Below are 9698 nucleotides of genomic sequence, written 5' to 3' on the forward strand. Positions count from 1 at the left end.
CAAAAAAAAAAAAAATTCAATAAACAAAAATTTTTGAAATTAAAATTTAGAAAATAGTTACAGTATGTGTGTGGGTGATTTACTTCACCTATATACATGCAATATAAAATATGGATATGCTTTAGGACGCTTTCTTATTAACTTACATAGCATACAGCTACATTATATCACAGCAAATCATATCCTATAGAAACCATAGAATAAAGCTTAAAATTTTGTGAATTTTCAAATATTTTCACCTCTTTATTTTCACCAATTATAACACCTTTGTTTCCCTTTTATACGATAATGACTTTAATAACAAAAATATTAAAAGGATATATAAGGATTTTATAATGTATGTGGAATGCCCACACATTATTACCTTTGTTCATAAGATTTTAAATAAAATTTTTAAAAAAAGCAAGGATATTTTAACCTTTTTGAGATTTTTCATTTCATATTTTAGACTTTTTTACTTTAAAGACAAATATTTAATTTTGTTTGGAATTTTCTATAAAATTTTGCTTAAATTAAATTTTCAGTTAGATAAATTACATTGACACATGATGATTATAGACATGAGGTCAAATTTTAAAAATTATAATTGGACACCTACTTGAATACTTTTTAGACAACAAATCATTCATATAGAAATTCGTACATCAATTACAGTACACACACACACACACATGGAAATTCAGCATATTTCTTAAATTTCTCATAACTTGCACAAAAAATTTTATTTACAAAACTCAAAACTCATATTGCCTGTGATTGTACAGAAGGTAAATTTAAAAATGATATCATCAATCCTACATATAGTGACTGGATCGCATGTATATAAACGAGAGGAATGAGCTGAATTGAATAGATTTTTTATTGAGACAACAATGCACTATGGTTTCCATATGAATCTATTGTATTCCCCACCTGAGTGTTAGGCCAGTTACACTCCAGTTATTGTATACTGTCAATCGCTCTCTTCCAAAAATCAGATCTTCGATGTATATGATGGTAAGTTCCCTAAATGAACTTGATCACCAAGTATTATTATTTATTATAATTAATTAAATTATTCTTCAATATTGCACCCTTATATTAACATGGAACATAAACATAAGCATTGTACTCGTACATAATCTAACAAACTCCTGTAAAGGATCAATAAAATTTATTCTTTAATTATTTCAAAGACTCCATTTTGTTTCTTATTATATTAACACATTATTTTAATGGAAATATTAAGTTATAAATAAGAAACAATTTCAACCCACATATCATGAACACCTTTATTTGTGAACACTTCACGTGGGAATTTTGTACATTAAAAAATACCATCCTAGATTATTCACTGAACAAAAAATGAAAGAAAAAAAAAAATAAAATTTACCACCTCTATTCTTTTAAAATTAGTATTTATAATAAAACAGGTTAACTACCGAGTATAATACTTTTCATGACACCAATACCAATTATTATTGTCTACCCACTTAATATTTTTTTCGTTTGAAATTCAATTATACAGTATAGAAGTGAAAAGAAACCAAATTAAACGTTCGGTACACTTTTATAAATGAGTACATTTTTGTACGATGATAGACAAGAATTACTCAACCTTATTTTATTCCTCCACTCTTCCTACCCTGCTTCCTTCCTCCTATATTATTATTATTACCATTATTATTATTAAATTTCAAAAAAAAAGAGAAAGAAAACGTTTTTGTTTTTCATCTTTGACTTCTTATTCCGCACTTTCCATTATTATTTTGTGTATTTTATAAAAGAAAGAATAAATTCTTTTGATGTTTATTAATTTTATTTTGAATATTTCTATGGTAATATGGTGATATACATACATAATATGTAAGATATATATTCATAACCATGTACAGGGTGATTCAGATTTGCAACAATATACGAGTATTATATGCCATTTGTTAGGTTAAAAAACAATTTTCCAAAAAATTCAAATGTTTTTCTTACATGAATAACAAAAGAAAAATATGATATCTTACTTTCAAGCCCTCTATTAGGCCTTCGAAAGTTGCTTCATTTCATCAGGAGCGTAGCTCTCGACCGTATGTTGAAGAGCATATCCCGCTGTCAGGGAAGGGGAAGCACAATAGATCCTTATACATGGTTGCAGTGCACTATTACCTCGGTTGTAAAAATCTACAAGTTATCTAAAATTTTGTTAGAATCCCAGTGTTTTGCATACCATTGAAATTTGGGGCCCACTCAACAACACAAATTTTACTCATACTCGTATTGTATAGGATCAATATGTTATTGCGATTCACCTCGCATACACTTAAAATAACACAATATTTAATTTATTGAACATACAGTTATAATTTATTATACTCGTACCCTTTATTACATGGATATGGATATATATAAACAATTAAAGTGTATAGGTTGAATAATTGAAATATGAATTGAAAATAATGAAAGTTTCTTCTGAATTTCAAGTATTCTCAACCTCTCAACAACAACCTCTCGAAAATCTCTTACCCATTTGATCTAATTAACTAATATTTGATGGTTAATATGAAAACTAAATGTTCTAAATAACATTTTATAAATTATATAGAAAATCAAAAAAAAAACTATTCTTTCCACATTATTTATTATTGAATATCATTTTTAAGTAAGAAGAATAACTTTAATTCTATTTGGAATTTGAGTTCCGTTCACTGTGTAGTTCGTTATCACAGTTAAAGTTGTGTGCAATTAAGGTATAATTCTTGTTAGACCCATTAATTTTTGTCCTCAAATTTTATATATTAAATTCTAATTTGAATTCTAAAAGTTACCGGGTAATTCCTACCATAATCAGTAACATGATGAAAAATTATGTATACCGGCTTCAAATTATTCCAATTTTAATTAAAAGATACCAAGCTAACAAAAAAGGCGGAACGACATTTTCCAACACAATCATCTAAGGCTCAACACACTTATCCATCTACATTTTAAATAAAGTCGCATCAATAATAGTCAATCTTCGTAAAGTGGTTGTAACCTGAAAAAAATCCGACCAACCTAAATCATGCAATGGGAAATGGAAAAGTCTCTTCTATATGGAATAATTAATGATATTTTGAATATTTATTTTTGACAGATGACATTTTCATTAAATACACTAAGCATAATTCAAAATTATTGCTAATAGCACTACTAATTTTCGATTGAAAACTATGTACATGCTGTTCGCGTACAGGTAATTTATCATGGTTATTAAAATTAAAACCATAAAAGAAAAATCTAAGAAAATTTATAAGTTATTTTTTTTTTCATAAAGTATAAAGAAAACTGATTTTCTCCTTGTTTCTCTTCTGCCTTTTGAAGAAAACTTCAAAATTAATTTTAAGAAGAGAAATTGTCATTTAAAATGACTATACAAGTATATTGCGCCGTATATGTATTCGTGCTTTTGTACTAAATGTAAATATTTTGATAGACAACGTAAAAAATTTTATAAAAACAATAACAAACAGAAAAAAATCATAACATAAAGCTGACATTTTAGTGTTTTTTTTTTAAAGGAAAATTCTTTGTCTAAAACTTTTCTCCTCTGTAAAATTTTCAAAAATTATGAATAATGAAGAAACCAGAAAGGAAAGCAGTTTGATTCTGCGAGTATATAATGAGTAGTACAGAAACTAGTACTATCACATTTTTCACTTGATTCCTTATTTCCCTCATAGAATCATAAAGATTTTTTTTTTTAAATAACTGAATGAATGACGGTGGTTGATTAATATTTCTTGGAAAATTTTGGTACTTGTTAAATAATATGTAATGTTATTAATTTACAAGTATTGTTATTATTAAAAAATTTTTAGTTAATACCCATTTAATAACAAAATTTTTTATAATTGTGTAACATTATACACAATTATTACACAATTCAGCAAATCAAACTTATAAGCTGAATTGCGTTTTAATACTGAATTTTTGCAATTTGAATATTTTTTGTATTGTGCAGCAATTATTAATTAATACAAACAAAGTTTATACACGATTCAGCTTGTGATTTATAATTGCTAAATTGTATAATTACATTATTTCCGAATTATAAAATGTATAGATAGTTCAGCCCATAAGTTCTGATTGCTGAATTGTACATATTTAAAATTTTAAGGTGATCGATTCTAATTGTTGAATATGATGTTTACACACAATTCATATCAATTAAGTTGACGACTTCTAATTGTTAAATATGATGTTTATTCACAAGTCAGTTTAGCAATTTTTATTCTATATACTTAAAATTTTGAGCTAATGAGTCCTAATTGCTGAATAATATGTTTGTACAAAATTTAGCTTAAAAATTGTTATTGCTGAATTTTATAAAAATATAATTTCCGTATTATAAAGTTTATATACAATTCAGCTGATGAGTTTTAATTGCTGAATTGTGTAGAAATACAATATTATCAAAAATTTTGAAGTTATTTTTCTAACTATATCATACTATTGTATAATTTTTTTTGAATTTCAATCAAAAATCATAATAAATTTCATTATTTTCTTTAAAAAAATTTTAATTAAACTCAATTTAATAAAAATTTCGTTAAAATTTAACCTTAAAAGCAGAAATGTATAATTTTTCTCTTCTATTTATATGTAGGTACTTTAATTGGTAATTGTTATTTATTTGTAATTAAAAACCCGGTATAATTATATACAAAAACAAAATATAACAGCTACTTGTATATAATATACTCATTTTTGAATTATATAATTTCAGAGGAGTGTTTTTCATACAAAAAGTAGCAAATATACAAATATATTTAATTGTTTACTTAAAAAAAAATGCTAATTTTAGACCACTTTATTTTAAGAGAATAAGTCTATGAATTACTTATTTACTAGTAAAGTTTATTATTAAATAATAAATTATCAAAAAAGAAACAAAACAAAAATAACCTTATAAAATCTTTAATATAAAACTTAACAGAACTATATATGTCCTATAATAAATTATTATTGAAATGTCCTTTTTAAATATAACTATACATTTAACATTTTCATATTATATACTTTCTCTTTGAGAGTTCTTATACACATTATTTATAGGAAGGAAAAACAGTGCCCTTAATAATAACAAAGAGAAAATCGTGGTTCTTAAAATTATTTCTTATTTATTTTTCTTGTTTTCTATAGAGGTGATATCCTTAACAATTTTCAAAAGAATATTGTAGGATTGTCCTTAATATTATTATTATATAATAATTTATACAAACACACGAACACAATATTTTATATACACAATTAGTCTAGAGAAAATATCTTTAATCTTTTGTTATATTTCACTTTTTCTCTTCTACTTCTGTGTTATTTTCTTTGTGTTTCTATGTCAATAACCAAAAAGGATATTGCGCTATCAGAAAGATAAAAATTAAATATAAAAACCAAATACAAGGAAAAAAAAAACGCGCAAGCATTTTCTAAACGTCTTTATAATTATCCTTTTTTCTTATTTTTTTATTTGTTATTTTTTTTTGTTATTTTTTTGTTTTCAAATTGTTTATTCTCTTGTTTTCCCATTTTTTTTTTTTTTTTTGTATTCAGAATTTTTTATTCTATGTCCTTTTTAATAAAATTTAATATAAAAGTATACAAACACATTTGGCTAAGGACCTCGCTGTTATATATATATATATATATATATATATACAAGGGTATTTATATGTGAAGAAACTAAAATGAAAACTGAAAATGAAAAAAACAAAACAAATAAATTTCAAAGAATGAATGGTTTACGTGGCAGCACATTTTGTCTTTTTAAACAAATGAAAATTAAAATATTTTATTCACCAAAAACTGTGGTCATTCTACCTAATTTTACTTATTCAGCAATACAATTTTAATTGCTGAATACTTTACATATTACGTTTAAAATTACGTTAGCAGAATTTTCTTAAACAGCGCGTCAAATCTGCACAAAATGTAAAACGATTTCTCATTCTACACACCACAGAATCTATACAGTGTGATTTATTCTGAGTTGAACATGGTGAGAACATGGGGTTTCTTCACTAGACAATGAAAATTTGTTATTAAATAAATCTTTTTTCTATTCATTCTTATAGTAAATCTGAAGAGAGTTTACTCACATTTTGGTGATGACCATATAGACAATTCACAAAATGATGAAGGCACAATGAAGATAATCTGAGAGGTGCCTGCTACTAGTATGATCAAATGACAAGAAATAGACATACCAATGAAATTTATTTGTTTAGAATTTATTTTCTAAATGTGCTGTTTACTATAAACAAAACTAAAACAAAAAAAAAGCAAAACGAAAATGGAAAAGAAAAAGGACCAAGCCTTAAGGCTATAATTTCTAATCTGCTTTTCCCTTTCATTTTTTTCTTTATTTTTTTTCTATATCATATCGTCCTTAATTCGCGGTAACTAAAACCATTTATTTTGTTTTTGTAATTTAATTCGTTTGCTTTACAACAAAAAAGAAAAAAAAACTTAAATTTCATTTTCATTTCTTTTTTTGATTTTTTCGCTTTCTATTCCAATTATATTTTTCGCATAAATTTCGGTTAGAATTTTATATTTAATACACTATGATTTTTATATTATGCTTTATAGAATTGGGGATTTGGTGGGGAGTGGGGCGGAGGTCAGATTATCTAGATAATCGTATTGATTATTATATTTTGCATAAATCAATATTCGAATAATTTTTTTGTCTCATATCATTATCCTTATATTTTATAGACCAATTCATATAACCAGCTAGAAAATCATTAACATTTTTACATATTTTAATATTATGAATTTAATTTTCTTGGGGTTTAAAGCCCAATATCATATAAGAATTATATTTTATGATCAAATACTTGAGATATTTTATAGAATAAGTTTATTGATTTTCTTATTTAAGGATATTTTCTTTTAAAAAATTTTTATGGATTAAAATAATATAATTGATTCACGCACACGTTTCCTTGACATCAAAATTGCAATAGTACGGTATTAATACGCAATTCAGCAAATATAAGTTATAAGCTGAATTGTATATTAGTACTGTATTACTGTTATTTTGAAATCATGGCTTTTTTAAAATTTAATCATCATATTTTTCTGAGAAAATATCCATTTAATTACAAATATTTAAAAAAGGAGCTTGTATTTTCCCATTAAAGCTCGTGATTTCTGGGAAAACCATTATGTTCCAGAATGTTGAAACATTTAGTGGTGAACAATGGTTAAGATTCTCAGTTTTCATTAAATAACACAAAAATACAATTTTGTTCTCTTTAAAATTAAAAATACATGACATATAAAGCATATAGAAAATCCTTGAAAATTTTCAATTTTAAATATATGAGAAAATCAGTCAATTTAACAATATTTTACCATAGTACCATGGGCAGTCATGTAAAAAATTCATAAGCAGAATAAAATAATTACATTGTAAATTGTTCCAATAATAACAACTGTAAATGAACATAATGTGTGTAAAAAAAGCAGTAAATTGAACACGTTTAAATATATGTTGTATATATTTTGTATAACATTGTTATTTATAATGAAAAATTTTTAATGTTAAGAATTTAAAAAAAAAATATTTAATAATTAAATTCGTTCTATTTCGTTTACTATTGTTCTGTTTCTTTGCTTTTCTTCCTTTTATATTTCGTATACATTGCAGGAAGAACAGGAAAATTCAATTTATAAAAATTTAATATTATTTTTTTGAAATGTTATTTTTCTACTAAAAATTTAATTATTTAATAAAATACATACAAAATTTTTAAAAAATAAAATTTTCCCTGAAAAAAATTAGGATAATTTTCGTAACCATAAATCCAGTGATTTGAATCTTTAAGCCATGAACAATTACTGAATTAAGCTTAAGCATAAATTTTTGATTTATATTTAAAATTCAGGTTGTTAAACTCAAAGATATGGTGTTGTATTACAAAATTGCAGTAATACGGTATTAAAATACAATTCAGCTTATAAGTTTTAATTGCTGAATTACTTATTAATATCGTATTACTCTAATTTTGATCTATTCAATTACCTACTACACTGGCCGATGTTTCTAACACTCAGGAAATTTTTAAATGTCTACAAGCACGTGCCTATTATATTAATAATGCACACGCACACAATACTTCATGTAACATTAACTTTTATCATAAAAATAAAGGAAAACTTTAAGAAATGGAAACTGTCAACTTCTTCATATCAAAATTGTCAAGTTTCTTCGAGAATTTTCTCTTTTTTTCTGTTTTTGGCCCTGTTATGTATGTGTTTTATGTGTACACAATTACATTTTACTGTAATAAATTATTTCTTGAGAACTATATGGATATTAACTTTTATTTACACGTATTATATGAGAAATATCAAAATAAAAAAGTTTAAAGTAATTTAGACTTATAATTTGTTAAAAAAAGGACATTTCTCTTTAACAGTTTTATATTCTAACCTTAAATATAGGTGAGTTTCAAGTTTTAGTAATGAAAAATAGTGCTAAAAATTAGTACAACAAAATTGCATACTTTTGGGGGAAAAATATTAAAATAAATTTCAATAGCTCTTTTGTATTAATAATTTTTAAAGATTAAAATTTTATATAAGAAAACAATTACCGTTATATTCAGAATTTTCTTCTGGAAGAGTAATTCTATTAGTTGTCCATTAGAAATATTTCCAATATTAATAAAACTGGGCGGGCAGACAGACTGCAACTAATAAAATCAATATTTCTGGAAAACAAAAAATATTTGTTCAAAAATCTTCTCAAAATGTGAGGCTAACCATTAAAATGAATTTCTGCTCATACACAAGCACATAAGGACATACTCACTCACACACATGGTATATACTTTATTTTATTTGCGTATTTCTCAAGTTATTTTCGTTTCAAAAAAAAACAAAATTTCAAACTTGAAAAGAAACAGAGAGAGAGAGAGAGAAAATCAAGTTAAAAATATTGTAAAAAAAAAGAGGAATGAAAATAAAAGAAAAAAAAATTCCAGTACATCAAATTTAAAAAAAAAAATTTAAAAAAATCCATTTGGGATTGTGTTGAGAATAAAATCTTAAAAAAATTAAGCTAAACTTTTATTCTTCTTTCTCTTTTCTGCCTTCATTTCAAATCTCTAAGGATCATTTAAAAAGGAAAAAAAAAACCGAAAATAAATATGAAGAGAAAACCAAAATTACAATCAAACCGCATTTACTTTTTTCCTTTTTATAAAAAAAAAAATAAAAAACCAAATATAAAAATAAAAATTAAATAGTAATTTATTTTTGGAACAGATGGAAAAATTTTTTTTGAATCAATCAGTAATTATAAACAAAAAATCATCATCATTTAATTAAAAAACAAAATTTTCTCTTTAAAAAATTTGTTAAATTTAAATCACATGTCAATAAAATTTCAGGAATTGTGATGACAAACAAAAAAGGATTCTAAGAGATAAAAATTTTAATTTTTTTTTTTTGTTGAATAATTATGCAAATTGAATGTTCATGAAATCATGATTACATTAAATAAATTATCAAAGGATTTTAGAAATTTTCAAATAATTTCAAGTTACAATCTTCCCTATAGTATAAAAATCGATTATAGTTCAAATTGAGTGCCTCGCCTGTAGATTAAAGGTCGATTCAATGGGTAATCGAAATGATTCATAACAATTTAATAGCATGAACAGAGTTAGGAGTTG

Source organism: Condylostylus longicornis, unplaced genomic scaffold (assembly GCF_029603195.1).
Source record: "Condylostylus longicornis isolate FDR11 unplaced genomic scaffold, ASM2960319v2 ptg000006l, whole genome shotgun sequence".
NCBI lineage: Eukaryota > Metazoa > Arthropoda > Insecta > Diptera > Dolichopodidae > Condylostylus > Condylostylus longicornis.